The sequence below is a fragment of the Vombatus ursinus genome, unplaced genomic scaffold (genome assembly GCF_900497805.2).
Source record: "Vombatus ursinus unplaced genomic scaffold, bare-nosed wombat genome assembly UNPS02014786.1, whole genome shotgun sequence".
In the NCBI taxonomy this organism is placed as follows: Eukaryota; Metazoa; Chordata; class Mammalia; order Diprotodontia; family Vombatidae; genus Vombatus; species Vombatus ursinus.
Genome location: NW_020954564.1, coordinates 34269387 through 34287154, shown reverse-complemented (window position 1 = coordinate 34287154; position 17768 = coordinate 34269387). Strand labels below are relative to the sequence as shown.

The window sequence follows — 17768 nt, the reverse complement described above, 5'->3', positions numbered from 1 at the left end:
CTCTGATATTCTGTTTGCAAGGTTCCCCCAGCTCTGACATTCTCTGTTCTTCAGTCTCTCCCACCTCTGAAACAACATAATTTGAAGGCACAGTCCACTCTTAAACATTCTTTGTTCTAAGGAGGAGAGCAACTCAGGATGTCTGGAGAGCTGGAGACCATACATGAATGAAAGAGCATTTGTTAAATATTCACTGTTTCAAACACATGGTAAACTAAGCTAAGGATACCATGACAAAATCCAAGATGGTTCTTGCCCTCATGTAGCTTACGTTCTAGTGAGGAAAAACAGCTTACTTGGGCACTGGCTCCAGGCCAAAGTATTGTGGTTCAGAAAGTTACTGGTAGTGGGAGATCTGCAGCGGTGGAACCCTCATGGCATAGATTGACACACCTTTCTAGTAGGAATGGCTATTTTATTTGATTATGGTTCCAGAAAGGGAGAGGGGAGGGGTGAAAAGAGGGTACTCCAATGGTAGCAAGGCTTTAGCTGAGGTGTCCAGGAATAGAATGAAACACGGCTAGAGTCTGCTTAGATGTAGGGGGACATGTGTAACAATCAGTAATAGGACCTCAGCACTCCAGGACAGGGAGTTTCAACGACAAAGAGTTGGGCCCCAACCCCAGTGCCCTCCCCAGGTTGGGCGGGCCTACAAGGGGAAAGAGGGGTAAAGAGAGGAGGTTGAGGAAAAAGAGCAGCCCTTGGTGGAACCCCGGCCTCCCCCTCCTCCGGCCCCTGTCAATAGGGACTGCAGGGAGGGGGTGGCTCAAGCTGCACGGTCCTCAGATCAGCAGGGGGAAGGAGGGCCTGGAGAGCCTTAGCATTGGGTCACGTGTGGGCCTGGGGGCTCTGACAGGAGACACATAAGGGACTCAGCCTGAGCTGCGGGTGCCATCTGTGGGGACCGGCACGGGGCAGAGGAAGATGATACGGCTCATGCTGCTTTTCAGTTCGGCAAGGAAAGCTGCGGGTGCAGAAATGGTACCTGGCTGTGTCAGACAAGGAGAGGCAAAAGACGGTTCGAAAGCTTATGCAGGTCATCCTGGCCAGAAAGCCCACGATGTGCAGCTTCTTGGAGTGGAGAGACCTCAAAGTTGTCTAGAAGAGACGTGCCAGCCTCTACTTCTGCTGTGCCATTGAGGGCCAAGATAATGACCTCATCACGCTGGACCTGATCCACTAATATGTGCAGCTCCTGGACAGATATTTTGGCAGGGTATCTGAACTTGACATCATCTCCAACTTCATCTTGGATAAATTTCTGATGGGTGGTGATATCCAGGATACCTCCGAGAAAAGTATGCTAAAGGCCATGGAACAAGCAGATCTTACTACAGGAGGAAGATGAGTTTAGCATAGCTTCCCACCCCGATGGGAGGTACATTGCAGGGTCTCCATGCCTTGGCAGGCGTGGCTGGTTGCTTCAAAGTCCACTCACGTTCAGACCCCTTTTCTCTGTGGAATGCCCTTCCCTTGCTCTCTCAATTTCCTGTGGGCTGAAATCCTTGAAACATTCCTTTTTTCTCTGACTTCTATCATTTCCTGTTCCTTCACTTTTTCCAGTTGCTGTTTGAGAAATTGGATGGGTAGAGAAAGACTATGACCAAGAAGAGAGGTGTAACAATGTCTCTCTCTCTCTCCCTCCCTCCCTCCTTCCCTCCCTCTCTGTCTCTGTCTCTTTCTCTGTATCTCTCTCTGTCTCTCTCTCCCTCTCTCCTCTCTCCTCTCTCTCTTTCCCCATCTTGAGAACTGACTTCACCCAGACCTTACTCCATTCTCATATACACAGTAAATGTAAATATGTCAGGTTAAAGGGAAAGTGTTTTCAGCACTCCATTTGCCCCCCCAAAATTAACATACCTCCGTTTTCTCCCCCTCTCTACTCCAATCATCCAGGCCTTCATCCTTTCTTGGGGAAAGGGATCTCTAGTATATTAAGGAGGGGTATCTCTTTCCTTACATCTGTCACCCCTGCCCTGCTCTCAGGTTGGGTTTGAACTGTAGAGAACATAGCTAAGTTTTCAAATCTTATGACTTTGAAGGAAAGGATACAGGAAGGCTTGGGCCTGTGAAGAACTCAGTGGAGCCCCAAATGCTCTAATTTAGGGGGAGGGAGGAAAGAAGGGTATTTATCTGTCTCTGTTTCTTTTCTTCCTGAAATAAAAAGATTATCATTTGGGGGGGGGGGGGGGGTGGGGAAAGGTTTGGGCCCCCCGGGGTAAACGGAAAAAAAAAGTTAGACTCTCCAGGTTCACATGAAGACTGGTGGAAGGAAATGATTATGTTTATTGGGCCTGGAAAAAAAAAAAGAGAGAGAGACAGAGAGGACTTTGGTAGCTGGGATATAAAAATAGCTTCAAGTATTTGAAGGGCTGATTTAGCGTCCAGGTAAGGGGAAGCTTCCTAATAATTAGAACTGTCCCAAAATGCAGTGGGTTGCATAGAGATGGAGGGGAGGCGGTTAGTGGATGCCCCTTCACTGTCAATGATCCCTGGTCAGGGGTGTGGTAGAGGGGATGAGATAAGATAATATTTGTAAAGTACGGTCCCTGGCACAGAATAGGCACTCCTTGTCATTGAGTAGTTACTGTCATGTCTGACTCTTCATGATCCCATTTGGGGTTTTCTTGGCAAGGACACCGGAGTGATTTGCAATTCCTTCTCCAGCTCATTTTGTTGTCGTTGTTCATCCTTCATTCTCCAAGAGGACCAGGACATCAGGCCAGGTGATGCCATGACTTGCAAGTGAAGTTGGATTTAAGTGAGGGAGGGCTGTGCAAGGTCACCAGCCTCACTTTCTCCTCTGGAGCCATCTGGGTCCAGTGGCCAGATATGGATCAGGACAACTGGAGATGGCTCTGGATGCATTGGGGCACCTTGGCCTTTTTAAGTTAAGGTCTTTCCCTGATCTCAGTTTGACTAAAGCAATGCCCATTCAGTGATTAAGGTTAGATAAGAAATGTGGCAAAGAATGGCCTCTTTACCTAGTTAAAAAAAATCCATCTGGGAGGGGAAGACCCTCAGGGTTTCAACAGCTCATTTTATAGATGAGGAAACTGAGGCAAACAGGGTTAAGTCACTTGCCCAGGGTCTCACAGCTACTAAGTGTCTGAATCCGGATTAGAACTCAGATCTTCCTGACTACATGTCTGCTGCTCTATTCACTATGCCACCTAGCTGCCCTAGAGTAGGCACTTAATAAATGCTTTTTTTCTATCTTCCCCCTCCCTCCCCACCTATTCAGGCATTTGGATTTGATGACTTCTGAGGTTTATTTCAATGATCTGACTCTGTAATTCTATCTCTCCTGGCCCTAATATTCTGTGATTTCTCCTCTACAGTCTTTCTTTGCCTGGTTCATCTCTGGAGGAGGGCAAGACCCAAGCCTTGGAGTTGGAATTGTTCCTTCGTTCCTGGCTTATAAGACATCTGAGATAGAGGGACTTGAAAGGTTGAAGTGGTACAGTCAACTAACAGTCAGGAGGGTTTTATACCCATTACAATCTTGGAATCACCTTTCCCTAAAGACCTCATGGTTCTGACTCTTAAGAGAAGCTCATACAATAAATATGCCAATGAAAGCCTCAGTGTCCACCCAACTTCCAGTTATCCTCCTCCTCTCTCACTACACTTCTGCAGTCTTCCCCCCCAACCTCCGCCCTCTCCTTATATTTCTTTCTAGACTGTAAGCTCCAGGAAGACAAGGACCGTATCTCCAGTTCTTGTCTCTCATCTCCCATTGCTGAGTCTTTTGCATAAGCAGTTTCCCCTGCCTGTAATGCACTCTCCCTCACGTCCAACTTTGAGAATTCCTCATTTCCTTCAAAACTTTACTCCAGGGACTCTTCTGCAATGCAAGTGTTCCTGAGCGCCCCAGATGCCCGGGCGTGCCCCTGAAAATTTACCTTGAATTTAGTGTGTGTGTGGTGGTTTTGTTTTGTTTTTTCTCTTTCTCTATACACATTATCTTCCCTGGTAGAATGTAAGCTTCTTGAGAGGTGGAACCATTTCATATTTTTTTTGACTCCCCAGTGCTTAGCATACAGCCTGGCACATAGCACTATTTAATAAATGTTTGTTGATTGATTATTCATCTTTGTATTTTCTCTACAGAAGGTAGCCAGGTGGCAGAATGATTAGAGCACTGAATCTGGAGTCAGGGAGATCTGAGTTCAAATCTGACCTCAGACACTTACCAGTTGTATGACCCTGGACCAATCACTTAACCTCTGTCTGCCTCAGTTTCTTCAATTGTAAAATAAGGATAATAACAACACCCATCTTGTAGAGTTGTTGTGAGATCAAACAAGATACTATTTGTAAAGTGCTTAGTGTAATGCCTGGCACATAGTAGGAATTGGGGCAGGCACTATATAAACGCTCATTCCCTTCCTCCCCTTCTATATCCTACTCCTCATTGCCCAGCCCCCTAGCATTGGGCCCTGAGCATAGTAGGTGCTTATTAAATGTTTGTTGATGGGAAATAAGAAATACAGGAAATGGAGTGCAGAAATCTATTCTGCCCGACAGGAAAATAGAAGGGGAAGGGGATAAGAGAAGGGTGGGGAGAGATAGAAGGGAAGGCAGACTAGGGGAAGGGGTATTCAGAATGCATGCCATCTTGGGGTGGGGGGAGGAGCAAGATGGGGTGAAAATTTAGAACTCAAAATCTTGTGGAAATAAATGTTGAAAACTAAAAATAAATAAATTTATTTAAAAAAAAATGTTTGTTGAGCTAGATAATAACAAAGAAAGTCTCACTCACTGTTAGCTGACAAATTTATCCTAGCACCCTGTGTGGTGCAAAGAAAACCGGTGTAAGGGAAAGAGTATTGGGCTAGGGGTCAGTTGGGTTCAAGCCTTAACTCAGCTTCTAACTCAATATGTGGCCTTAAGCAAATCACTTGCTGTCTCCAGGCCTCATTCCTGAAAATGAGGTTAGACCAGATACTTTCAAAGGTCCCTTTTAGCTGTCAATCTTTTGTGCCTGGTAAGAATAGTGTCCTTTAAAATTTATAGCGTACTTTCCTCGTAATAATTTTGTGAGGTGTCAGTATTATTGATTTTTTTATTAGACCTGTGATTTCATGGGCGTAAGTCATACCAATAAGGAAACTACCTCTAGCCCTGGGTTATACAACCAGGATGTATCAGAGGTGAGAAGTGAACCAAGGTCTTTCTGACTTTGAAGCCAACTCTACCAAGCACTTCATGCTCTCTTTCCATTATCCCTCTCCTTATCATCTATTTTTTTTTTTGTTTTTGTGTTTTTGGCAATTGGGGTTAAGTGACTTGCCCAGGGTCACACAGCCAGTAAGTGTCAAGTGTTTGGTCTGAGGCTGGATTTGAACTCAGGTCCTCCTGACTTCAGGGCCAGTGCTCTATCCATTGCGCCACCTAGCTGCCCCCCTTATCATCTATTATTAACCCCATTTTACAGATAATGAAATAGCCTAGAGAGGTTTGCTAGGATCACATAGCTAGTAAATTCTACAGCCCAGTATTTGAACCTCAGTTTCCTGACCTTAGCGTTCTTTCTACTACATCATGTTATGTTCTTGGAAGCTATCGATTCATCTGGGCAGTTATCATCCCAGATGTTCCTGAGGAGTAGCTGGGCCAGGTGAGGACAGGAGCATCCTCTGTGGCTTTGCTGGGTTTAGTCAAAAGCTGCTGTCCTGTTTTAGCAGAGATTTCTCCTGAGGAGTCTGGGGGAAGGCAGGACAGGAGCTTCTGAGGGTAAATAGAAAGTGAGAGATGCCCATAAAACAGAGGTCAGAGAGAATAGTATAAAGAGGGACCTCTTCGAGTCCCAAGTCTGCCACTGACTACTCAGGTGACCTTTGGCAAATCACCAAGTTTCTTTGGGTTTGCCCTGGTTTCCTCCTCAGTAATATGAGGGGGTTAGCAAGATGACAGCTAAGGTTTCTTTGTATCCTAAAGGCCCCAATCCTATGAAAGAGGGGGCAGGCACAGGTTTTCAAATCTAGGACTGTCCCAGCAAAGCGGACCCCAGGCTTCTTGTCTCTAAGACTTAGGACTCATTCCACTGCCATCCTGCTGCTGTTGACCAGAGGAATGAGGGCAGCCTGGTAGTCAGTTCTGTCTGGCCTCTTTTCTCCCATTCCCTCCTCCTCCTTCCCCTAAGGACTGATGGCTCAGCTGCCTATGAAACCTTGCCAATGCATGGCCTGCTAGGTGCCTGGTGTCTCTTCTTGGGGGCTGTGGTTCAACTACCAAGTGACTTCCCAGGAGGGTAAAAAACAGCTGAGCTTAGTGGAAGAAGAGATTAAACATTCATGGGGCTAATAATAGTTTCTCCCGCAACATTAACTCTTAGAACCATGGACAACAGGTCCGTCTCCCTGCACCAGACAGACAGCCTTATGGTGCAGGGAGAAAAGTCCCTGCCCAGAAAGAAAACAAGGCCAGCATCTAGGGAGAGATGAGCCCATCCATCACGCATTAGGACTCAGCAAGCTACTGAGTTCTTTCTCCTTTCACTGTGTGAGCCACCTCCCTTACCCCAAACTGGAGTTTTCCAGCTGGGTTGGTACCCTATCTGAATTTAGAGCTAGAAAGGGACCTCATAGACCATTTAATCTAATCTCCTTATTTTAGAGTAAAAACAAACAAATAAAAAAAAACCCCAACCAACTCAGTTTAAGTGACTTACTCAAAGGAACAGAGATAATAATTGTTCCCTCCCCCCTCCCTTTACCTAGGTAGAATGTTCCCACTTAGCTTCCTTGGCTGTCTCCCTCCTCTCCCTTCTCTGTTCTTCCGCCTCTCCTCTTCCCTTCCCTCTCTTCTTTCTTTTTCCCTTTCCCTCTCTCCTTTCCATTATCCTCTCCCCCTCTTCTCTCCTGTCTTCTTCGTTCCAGAGAAGTGGCTCTGTATTTCCAAACCAGTGAGGGGAGCTAAGTTCTTCCTTCCCAAGCAACCCTGGCTGGGCCACAAGGCATGCTATGATGCATCAGATTGTGCCGCTCTGCCCCAATGAATGTGAGGTGGAGGGAAGCTCGCTTCCTTCTCCTTAGAAGCAGCCAAGGCTCCCCTGCTGAAGAGCAGAGGTGATTGGGCAAACTTTCCTTCAGGGAATGTATGGGGCATCTCTGAGGTCTACTGAGATCTATGACTCAGTCTGGGGCCATGGATTGCTGAGCCCCTTCACCCTATACACAGAAAGCCCCATCAGTACCTCTGCCTCCCCACCCACAGGCTTCTTCAGAAGAAAAACATTTAATCAAGCAATCAAAAAGCATTTATTGTGCACCAATAATGTGGCAGGCATTGAAGGTACAAAGACAAAAAAGGAAGTCCCTACACTTAAGAAACTTACATCTTTTTGGGTGGGCTACATATAGATTTTTGTTTTGTTGTTCAGTCATTTTTCAGTCATGTCTCACTCTTTGTGACCCAATTTGGGATTTTCTTGGAAAAGATACTGCAGTTGTTTGCCATTTCCTTCTCCAGCTCATTTTACAGATGAGGAAACTGAAGCAAACAGGGTTAAGTGACTTGTCCAGGGTCACACAGCCAGTAAGTATCTGAGGCCAGATTTGAACTGAAGATACATTTTCCTAACTCCAGGCCCATATTCTATCCACCTACATATATGTATTTAAGTAAATTTTGAATAAATATAATAACTTCAAAGTAGTTTTGGGAGATAGGGCACTAGCAGATGGGGATCAGGGAAAAGACTTTGAGTAGAAGGTAAAGCTGGAGCTTAACTGAACCTTGAAAGATGTAAAGGATTCTGTGAGGTAGAGGCGAGCAAAGAGTACATTCTAGTCACGGGGAACAGCTAGTGCAAAGGCAGGGGAAATGACGTGCTGTGTGTTCAAACAAGCAGGCTGAGATGACTGGATTTTAAAGTGGGGGAAGCAGGAATAATTTTTATAACGCTAGAATGATAGATTGGTGTCCAGTTAGCAAAAATTTTAAAAACCTAAAGAGTTTATTCAATACTAGAGGCAATAGGGAAACCCTGGAATTTATTGAGTAGGAGAGTGACGTGGTCAGACCTGTTCTCAAGGAAAATCACTTTGGCAACAGTGCAGAGGAGGGATTGGAGTGGGGAGAGACTTGAGACGGGAGACTAATTAGTGGGATATTGCAGTAGAGGTGATGAAGACCTCAGGAAATCCCAGCAGGTGATGGATTATTAGGAAAGACAGCAACAGGAAATCCTGAGGCTTGAGTGGAATACAACCATCCCACAGTTGCTTCCCTTTGGCCCTTGTGACTGGCAAGTAATGAGGCCCTTCTGATGTCTTATTTTTTCTTAGAAGCAAGGAGGAAAAAAACCGGGTAACTGCCAGTGGCCTTGGTTGCTAAACATTGGCTTTAGACTGATTCTCTATTTTTAGAATGATAGAATCAAGATCAGACCTGGGAAGATAGAATGGACCTTAGAACATAAAATGTTAAAGCTGGAAGAGGCTTTAGAAAATAGACTGTTAATGCTAAGAGGTATCTTATGGATTATTTAGTCCAGAGGTTAACCTTTTTTGTTTTGTTTTGTTTTGTGGAATGGACTCCTTTGGCATCTGGTGAAACCTATGGACTCCTTAAAATGATGTTTTTAAATGCATGAAATAAAATACATAGCAGTATAAAGAAAACTGATGATATTGAAATACAGACATAAAATTTTGGGGGGGTGGCGTTAGGCAATGGGGTTAAGTGACTTGCCCAGGGTCACACAGCTAGTAAATGTTATGTGTCTCAGGCCGAATTTGAACTCAGGTCCTCTTGAATCCAGGGTCCGTGTGCTATCCACTGCGCCACCTAGCTGCCCCTGAAAATATTTTTTAAAAAAACAAGTTAACAGACCTCAGGCTAAAAACCCCTTGCTCTATCTCAACCTCCTCATTTCAGGGAGAAGAAAACTGTGGTCCAGAGAGGGGTTAGGATTTGCCAAGGTTGAACACAAGTTAGAAACGGACTAGAGCACAGGGCTCCTTGCTGAGTCCCATGGAGTTTCACTGCAGCTCTGGTTGTCTTAGTCTCGCCACAGGGGTCTTAGGCACGTGCCTGCCGGCCCTCCATGAAGGACTGACTTGCTCCCCACACTGACAATATTCCCTGGGCTGGGTAGGGGCCATAAGGAAGCAGAGGCAGCTGGGGATGGAGCTTCATCTATTGTTGGCATGAGAGAAACAGAGTAACAGGCTCAGGAGGCTGCCAGTCCTTCCTTCCTGCTGGGGCGCGGCGCATGCTGTTCTACTGCTGAGCCCAAGGCAATGGGAGGTGGGGGCATGCTCACCTCTCTCCTTACCTCCTGGGGGCTCTTCTTAGAAGCAGCCAAGACTCCTCTGCTGAAGAGAGGAGGTGAGTGGGCAAACTCCTTCAGGAGACCCATGGGGCTTCTGTGCCTTGGCTCAATCTGGGATCCATTATGTGGAGAAGAATTTGATGTAAATTTATCTTGGACTTTGACCAAATTAGTCAGTCAGTGAGTCAGTCAAGAAGCATTTACTGAGTCCTTAATATGAACTAGGCACTGTGACGAAAGCCAATGGAGCCAGCATTGAAAAGCACCCTAGAGAAAGCAACAGGACACCTGAGTGCTAATAACAATAGTGGGTAGAATTTTATATAGCACTTTGAGGTTTGCAAAGCATTTTACAAATATCTCATTAATCCTTGCAACAACCTTGGAAAGTAGGTGCTATTATCCTCATTTTATAGATGAGGAAGGTGAGGCAAAGAGTACTTACCTGACTTGCTGGAGTCACATAACTGCTAAGTGTCTGAGGTAGATTTTGAACTCAGGTCTCTCTGACTCCAGGTTTAAGCCTCTGTCCATTGTGCCACCTAACTGCTAAATCCTGGCTCTGCCTGTAACTTACCCTCTGGGTCTTCATTTTGCCTATCTGTAAAATAAAAGAATTGGGCTACATCAGGGGCTGTTTGTTAACCTGGGGTCCATGAACTTATCTTAAAAAAATTTTGGATAATTGCATTTTTTATTTTTTTGTAATCCTATATATTTTATTTTATGTATTTAAAAATATGATTCTGTAACTTAGCTATTCTCAGCAATATAATGATCCAAGGACTTATGATGAAAGGTGCTGTCCATCTCTAGAGAAAGAACTGGTGGAGTCTGAATGCAGATCAAAGATACTTTTTCTTTACTTTCTTTATTTTTCTTGTTTGTTTTTTTTTTGTCTGTGTTTTCTTTCACAGCATGACTTACATGGAAATGTGTTTTGCATGACTACACATGTATAATGAATGTCAAATTGTTCGCCTTCTCAATGAGGGGGGCAGAGAGGGAGGGAGAGGAATTGGAACTCAAAATCTGAAAAAAGAATTTTTACATGTAATTGGGGAAGATGAAATATTAAAAATAAATAAATAAAATATTAAACATATTAAATTGAAAAATAAAAACATGATTCTGAGTAGTCCATGGGCTTCAGCAGACCCCTAAAGGGGGCCATGACACAAAGAAGGTTAAGGACCCATGGACTAGATGATTTCTAAGGTCTTTTCCAGCTCTGTTATTCCATTTTGTTTCTGACCACTCAAAGAAACACCAGGGCAGGGAAGAACCCTTCAACGAGCCTGTCAAAGACAACCTCTGTTTGGCCCCTGAGGGCAGAAGAGGGGAATGGGTGAAGCTGCTGATGCTCCCCTAGTCCTGACGCTAGGAGGGAACACCCTTCAGAACAATTAGAGCTGTCTGGAATCTCCTAACATTTTTTTTTTTGTCTTTTGGTTGGGCAATGGGGGTTAAGTGACTTGCCCAGGGTCACACAGCTAGTAAGTGTTATGTGTCTGAGGCCGCATTTGAACTCAGGTCCCCCTGACTGCAGGGCCGGTGCTCTATCCACTGCGCCACCTAGCTGCCCTGAATTTCCTAACATTTAGAGATGTCCAATAGTAGAACGAGCTCCCTAGGATGGTGGGCTCCACCTCTTTGGAGCCCTTCAAGGAGAAAGCTGAATGACCACTTGTCAGTCATGCAGGGATTGGGATGGACAAGATGGTCAGTGAGATCCCTTCCATTTCTCACATTCTGAGTTTCATTAAAGCATTTTTTTTTTCTTCTAGGTTTACTCCGGGAGGACCTTTGCCCAGACACTCCCTGAGACCTCCTCCTTACTCTAGTCTGTGAGCTAAGAATAGTCGAGTGTGCCCTGACCCTTCCTGTCCCTGCCCAGCTCCAGAACCAGAGCCAGCCGAGGCCAGGCCCTCACTGGCTGCATTCCAAGGAAGCAGCTGAGGCAGCCACCTGTGCTTCATGAGGGCCCGGCTTGTCAGAAAATGAAACTCACTGGAGGGCACCTCGAGCTTGCAAACCAGCCAAGCTGTGCTGGGCCTCCACAGACTGGGCAGGCAGGGGGTGGGGGGAGAAGAGAGTGGACCCAAGAACTGGATGATTCAGCAGCACCAGCCTGTGAATCTGAAGCCCTCCTAGTTCAGGCTCTGCTTCTAACTTGCTGCAGGACCCTAGGGGAGTCACTCCCTACTTGATTACCTACTCTATAAAATGGCAAAGGGGCAGTTAGGTGGGGCAGTTAGGTGGTGCAGTGGATAGAGCACTGAGCCTGGAGTCAGGAAGACTCATCTTTATGAGTTCAAACTCAGCCTCAGACACTTAATAACTGTGTGACCCTGGGCAAGTCACTTAACCTGGTTGCCTCAGTTGACTCATGTGTAAAATGAGCTGGAGAAGGAAATGGCAAACTGCTCTAGTATCTTTGCCAAGAAAACCAACCCCACATTGGGATCATGAAGAGTTGGACATGATTGAAACAACAAAAAAAATGGCAATAATATCAGTTGCTTATCTACCTCATAATGCTGTCAAATGCTTAAAAAGCATCAAGGGAGTTCACAGAGCTCCTGGTGAGGTAAGAAAAGAAGAGTGGATCTGGAGCCAGGAGATGGGACAACAGAATGGTGCAATAGAAAGACTGCTGCCCTTGGAATCAGGAAGCCTGCATTCAAAACCAGCTCTGCTATTTAACTATAGTCTGTGCAACTTTGGGGGAACAGGTCCACCCACTTCTCCTCTCCTGGGGCTTTGGTTTTAACCATCTATAAAATGAAAGGATTAGACACATTGACATTTAAGATCTTTTCCAACTCTAATTTTTGATCCTATGAAACTCTGAATGAGAATCAAAACTGATTATTTAGGAATCAGAATGATACTAGAGTTGAAAGGGAAAGAAGGAATAAGTATTTATATATCGCACCTACTATGTGCCAGGCATTGTGCTAAACTGTTAACCAATAATTAAAACTCTGTGGGATACCCCTCCATACCCCTCTTTTAAAAATAAATATTATCTCATTATTATCTCATTTTATCCTCACATCAACCCTGGGAGGTAGAAGCTATTACAATCCCAATTTTACAGTTGAGGAAACTGAGGCAAACAGGTTAAGTGATTTGTCTAGGGTCCCACAGCTAGTAAGTGAGGCTGAATTTGAACTCAGGTCTTCCTGACAAAGGACGTTGGAGAGCTTTGAGGTCAACCTTCTCATCTTAAAGATAGGAAAATTGAGGCACAGAAAGAGGAGGTGATTTGCTCAGGGTTGTATGAGAAGGGAATTAGTGAGTAGCAGGCCCAGGATTGTAATTCAGGCTTCCCGGTTTCTCATCTAAGTGTTCTCCTCATTCCACCTGGCTGCCATTCCCCTCTCCCCACTCCCAATCCTTTCTGCTAGGCCCCCCAGCCTCCAGCTCAGAGCTGCCTCTCCAGGCCAGAAGGGACAGCCTGACATTTTTTAAAAATTGCTAATAAGAGCAGATGGCCGTGGTGCTCCTAATACACTCATTTGTTTCTCAAAGCCCCCTGGAATCCTGGAAATGGAGAATCAACTTAGAGTTGGAAGGAACCGGCCTCCTGGGGAACACGACCCCACCCTTGTTCCAGACTAAAGGCAAATCAAGGAGAGAGGATGAAATCCCTCCCTTTCTGCCTTCAAATTCCTGGGAAATTAAGTCACAGAACATAGAATATTAGAGCTGAAAGGAACTTCAGAACATAGAATTTAGAGCTTGAAGGGACTTTAAACAAGTACTTTCCATAGGTGAGGCTCTGCCAGGCCCTGGAGAGAGAGAGATGATGAAAAATGACATTATCCTTGCTCTCAAGGAGCTTACAGATGAATGGTGATTGGATATGACCTGACGTGCATTAAAAATAAAACCCCAAAATGTAACTCTGGGCAAGCTATTTATCTTCTGTGCAAGTTAGTTTTTTTGTAAAATGCATTTCAATGAAATCTAAGGGTCTTCTTCCAGCTCTAAATCTATGATCTAAAATCTGTGATTCTCTACATATGAAACAAGGCAGATTGTGATGGGGCAAAGGAGAGCTAGAAGAAATGCTAGAAGATATTTGAGGAAGAAGGGAGGGGAGCTGGGGAGAGAGGATCAGAGAAAGGTTCATGGAGGAGGAGGTGGTGTGTGAACTGGGCCTTGAAGAAAGGATATATTGCTTCAATGGACAGAGGTGAGGGAGGAGTATTTCAAGAATGGGATATGGGAGAGAGAGGAAAGGTACTCTATTCCAAGCTGGAAGAGACCTCAATTCCACTCTCTCATCTAGATTTTTATTGGTATCTTCTGTTTTTACATCAGCCAGATTTCCCCTGTATCCCACCTCCTCTCAGAGAGCCATGCCCTGTGACAAATAACTTTTTTTTTTTTTTTTTGCTGAGGCAATTGGGACTAAGTTACTTGCTCGGAGTCACACAGCTAGTAAGTGTCAGAGGCCAGATTTGAACTCAGGTCTTCCTGACTCCAGGGCTGGAGCTCTATCCACTGCGGACAAATAACTTATTAACAGAAAAAAGGGAAAGAGAGAAAAACAAATTCAACAAAACCGGTCAATACATCAAAAGAAGACTAACATTATGTTTAACCGTCCACACCCATGGACCTTTGCAAAGGAGTGGAGAAAGATGTCTTCTCATGTCTTTCCTCTGTGGCCGTGCATGTTTTTTGTAATTTTGCCACATTCACTTTTTAATAGTTTTGTGGTCTATGCTTCTTTGCATTTATCATATGCATCATTTCTTTATATCACAGTAGCATCCCATTACATTCATGAGCCACCATATTGGTTCAGGAATGTATACTCCAATGATGAGCTTCTACTTTGTTTTCACTTATTTGCTTCCACAAAAGATGATATTTTGGTGTATATAGAGTCTATTTTTTTTGTCATTGACCTCCATGTATATGCCTAGCAGTAGAATCTCTTGGTCAAAGGGTATGGGCATTTTAGTCACTTTATTTGTCTAATTCCAAATTGCTTTGCAAATTGGTTGTACTATTTCACAGTTCCACCAATAATGCATTAATGTGTCTGTGTTTCTACAACCCCTACAATATTGACTATTCCATTGTTGTTCTGTCAATTCAGTTGTGGCCTCATTTGGGGTTTTCCTGGCAAAGGTACTGGAGTGGTTTGCCATTTCCTTCTCTAGCTCACTTGACAGATGAGGAAACTGAGGCAAATAAGGTTAAGTGATTTGCCCGGGGGTCAGGCAGCTGGTAAGTGTCTGAGATCTCATTTGAACTCAGGAAGATGAATCTTCCTGACTCCAGGCCCAGTATTCTATCCATTCACCACCTAGCTGCTCTAGTCCCTTTTGTCAACTTGCTGGGCATAAGGTACGCTTGTCTGAATTTCTCCTACTATTAGTATTTGGAACATTCTTTCATACTTTAACTATCTTATTTTGAGAAGCCAAATGACTTGCCCAAGGTGACACAGTGAGTTAGCAGCAGCATTAGAGGTTTCTTGACTCCAGGTTCCACGTTCTTTCCATCATACCTTGCTCCCCTGGGGATGAATTTGACTGAAATTGGGTCATGGTCAGTAGGTGTTATATGATCAGATACAGCTCAATTGTTTCTATTAGTGATGAGGTTAGACTTATTCATTGGAAGTTTGCTCTGGTTGGAGGTTGAGTAGGATGCAAGGGACTGTGGGAAATCAGATCTCCTGGGTTCTATTTCTGGCTTTGACTCTGACTCACTCGCCCAAATAAAATCCTTGTGACTAAGCACAGAGGGTGGTGAACATACTACCTGCACATTGATCATGGGACAGTGTAGGGAGAGGCTTCCTTGAGGAGGTGGCATTTAAGCTGGGCCTTGATCAGTCAATTAACAACAGAGTTGAAAAGAGAAGGTATGTTCCAGAAACAGGGCATATTTGGGGTATGGCAAGGAGTAGAATTTGTTGAGGGTATAGACTATCTGAGGGGGGACAGTGGGACATACAGACTCAAAATAAAAATTAGAACCAAACTATGAAATCAGATTGAATGCCAGGCCAAAACATTTTACTTGGCAATGAATAGCCATTGAAATGTTCATTGAAAGCTCGTGCTTTATCATATCTACTCTCAGGTTCTCTCCCACTCCCCAAGGTGAGTGGCCTCCTCAATTTCTCCAGACCTTGAGGATTTCCCTCTCCTCCAAGTGTCCACAGCCCTGACTGCCTGTGTCCCTCACTGTTTACTGGAGCAGGGACTGCCTTGAATTATTATAACCTGTTTCAATGGAAAAGTCCTGGTCTAGCAGCAGGACACTTGGTTTCTATGTCCACCTCCGTCACTAACTCATTCTGGGTAAGTCACTTACTTCCTCTCTGTCCATTGTCTCCTCCAAAAAAATGAGGGGGTTAGACTAAGGTTTCATGACTCTGTATAGTATGCCACATCTCCTTACTAAGACTATAAGCTCTCTTCAACTTGAGGATATGTAGGAGAGGGAATATGTTTTCTCCTTTTCTTGTGTCCCCTATAGAACCCAATATAGTACTGTGCACACACTTGGTACTCAATAAAGATATACCATCATTACTTCAGTGGGTAGTATAAGGCCAGGTTCAAGCCAAAATCCAATAACTGGCATCATCCATATTCAGCTACTCATGGTCACATCCCCATAGTCATCACAAAGCAAAGAGCTAAGATTTGGATAACTGCTACTAACATCTTGTGTCTGCCTTGGTCTTCCCACCAACACAGCAAAACTCACTCAACAAACATTTATTTAGCACTTGGGCTCAGAATACTGTGCTAGGAAATTGGGAGATACAAAATTCAGATGAGACAAGTCCTTCCTCTCACAGAGTTCACTGTCTGGGACATGAAACATAGGACAATGGGGATTACATTGACCTGAGATAGCTGGGGATGAAGGGGTTTATTTACTAGGTTCGCAGAATGTCAGAACCAGAAGGAAACAGAAGCCTAGAGAGAGGAAGCTGCTTTGGCCAAATTCACACAGAAAGTTAAGAGTAGAATCAGAACTGGAAACCTGGTCTCCTGGCTTCCATCTCTGTGTTCTTTCTATTGCATCACACCCTGCGTGTTCAAATAATACAGACAGTTGTCTTAATTTTCTGCTCTTGCTTATCAGAAGAGACCTCTCCTAAGGGATTTGTTAAGCTCATGGCCAGGACTCCATGATATACAATTTAGAAATGAATCATTAATCAAACAGCAAGTATTTTTTAATAGTGCCTACTACTGCCAGGAGCTGTTATAGCCCTGGAGATGAAATAATAAAAATAAACAGTCCCTACCTTCTAAAACCTTTCATTCTATCAGGGGAGATTATCTATCTATCTATCTATCTGTCTGTCTATCTATCTATCTCTCTATTTATCTGTCTACACACACACACATATATAAACTATATACATACTAACACATACACATATACTACATATTCTCATATATGTATATATAAACATATGTATATAAGCCTATACACATATGTAAAATATACACAAGAGATGTGTTTATGTCTTTATAGCTCATAGATACAACATAATTTGCGGAGGGAGCAAAGGCACTAACAGCCAAGGGGATCATGAAAGGTCTCACATAAGCTTTGAAGGAAACTAGGAATTCTCAGAAGGGGAGTGAGGAGACAAAGAGCCTAGAACGTCAGGGCTAAAGGGGCCTTTAGAACCTAAACCACAGAGTATCAAAGTTGGAAAGGATCTTAGAGACCTTCTTCTAGTCCAATTTCCTCATTTTGCAGAGGGTGTTAGCCCTAGCTTATGTACTGGCTTGTATTTTTCTGTAATTATTTTGTGTCTAAGTTGACTCCTCAACGAGATTACAGGATGCCCACTAAGCCCAGTTTAAGTTTCTCCTTCTCTTGTCTGTTCCACAGTGTTGGGCCCCCAAGGAGCACTTTATCAAACACTTGTTGAATTAAAGTTACTGATGTCAGCACTCAGTATGACTTTCATGGTTCCTGAGATATGAACTCTGTCACCAGAAAGGTGACTTAGAGTTTGAATTGGCTAATGACCTATGTGACAGGTAGCTCAGCTATTCATATCTAACATGGGCTTGTCCCTTCCGTACGTCAGCCAGCTAGTCATCTCTCAAAGGGTGAGCCCAGGTCCCTGAACTTTGACAATCCCAATCAAGTCCTATACCATACCGCTGTCTGAGTGAGAGAGACAGAAGTCAGCATCAAGAAGAGGGAAGGAAAGAAAGAAGGGATCTTTATTGACCAAATTCCAATTTGATCCATCCTAAATTCTAAGCTCTTTGAAAAGAGGAGATATCAAAATCAAGTGCAGAACACATACTTAGAACTGGGAAGAATTTGGAGAGATTTTTTATTCTATTTTATTCATTTGACTTTTTGGGTTTGTTTTTTTTTTTTTTTTTGGCTAGGCAATGGGGTTAAGTGACTTGCCCAGGGTCACATAGCTAGTATTTTATTCATTTTAAAGAGAAGGAAACTGAGA

The 17768-nt window shown here is 44.1% G+C and overlaps 1 pseudogene; it reads left to right on the top strand.

Moving 5' to 3' along the window:
- Positions 1 to 924: 924 nt before the first annotated feature.
- LOC114047231 lies at positions 925 to 6924 on the top strand (annotated as a pseudogene).
- The last annotated feature ends 10844 nt before the right edge of the window (positions 6925 to 17768 follow it).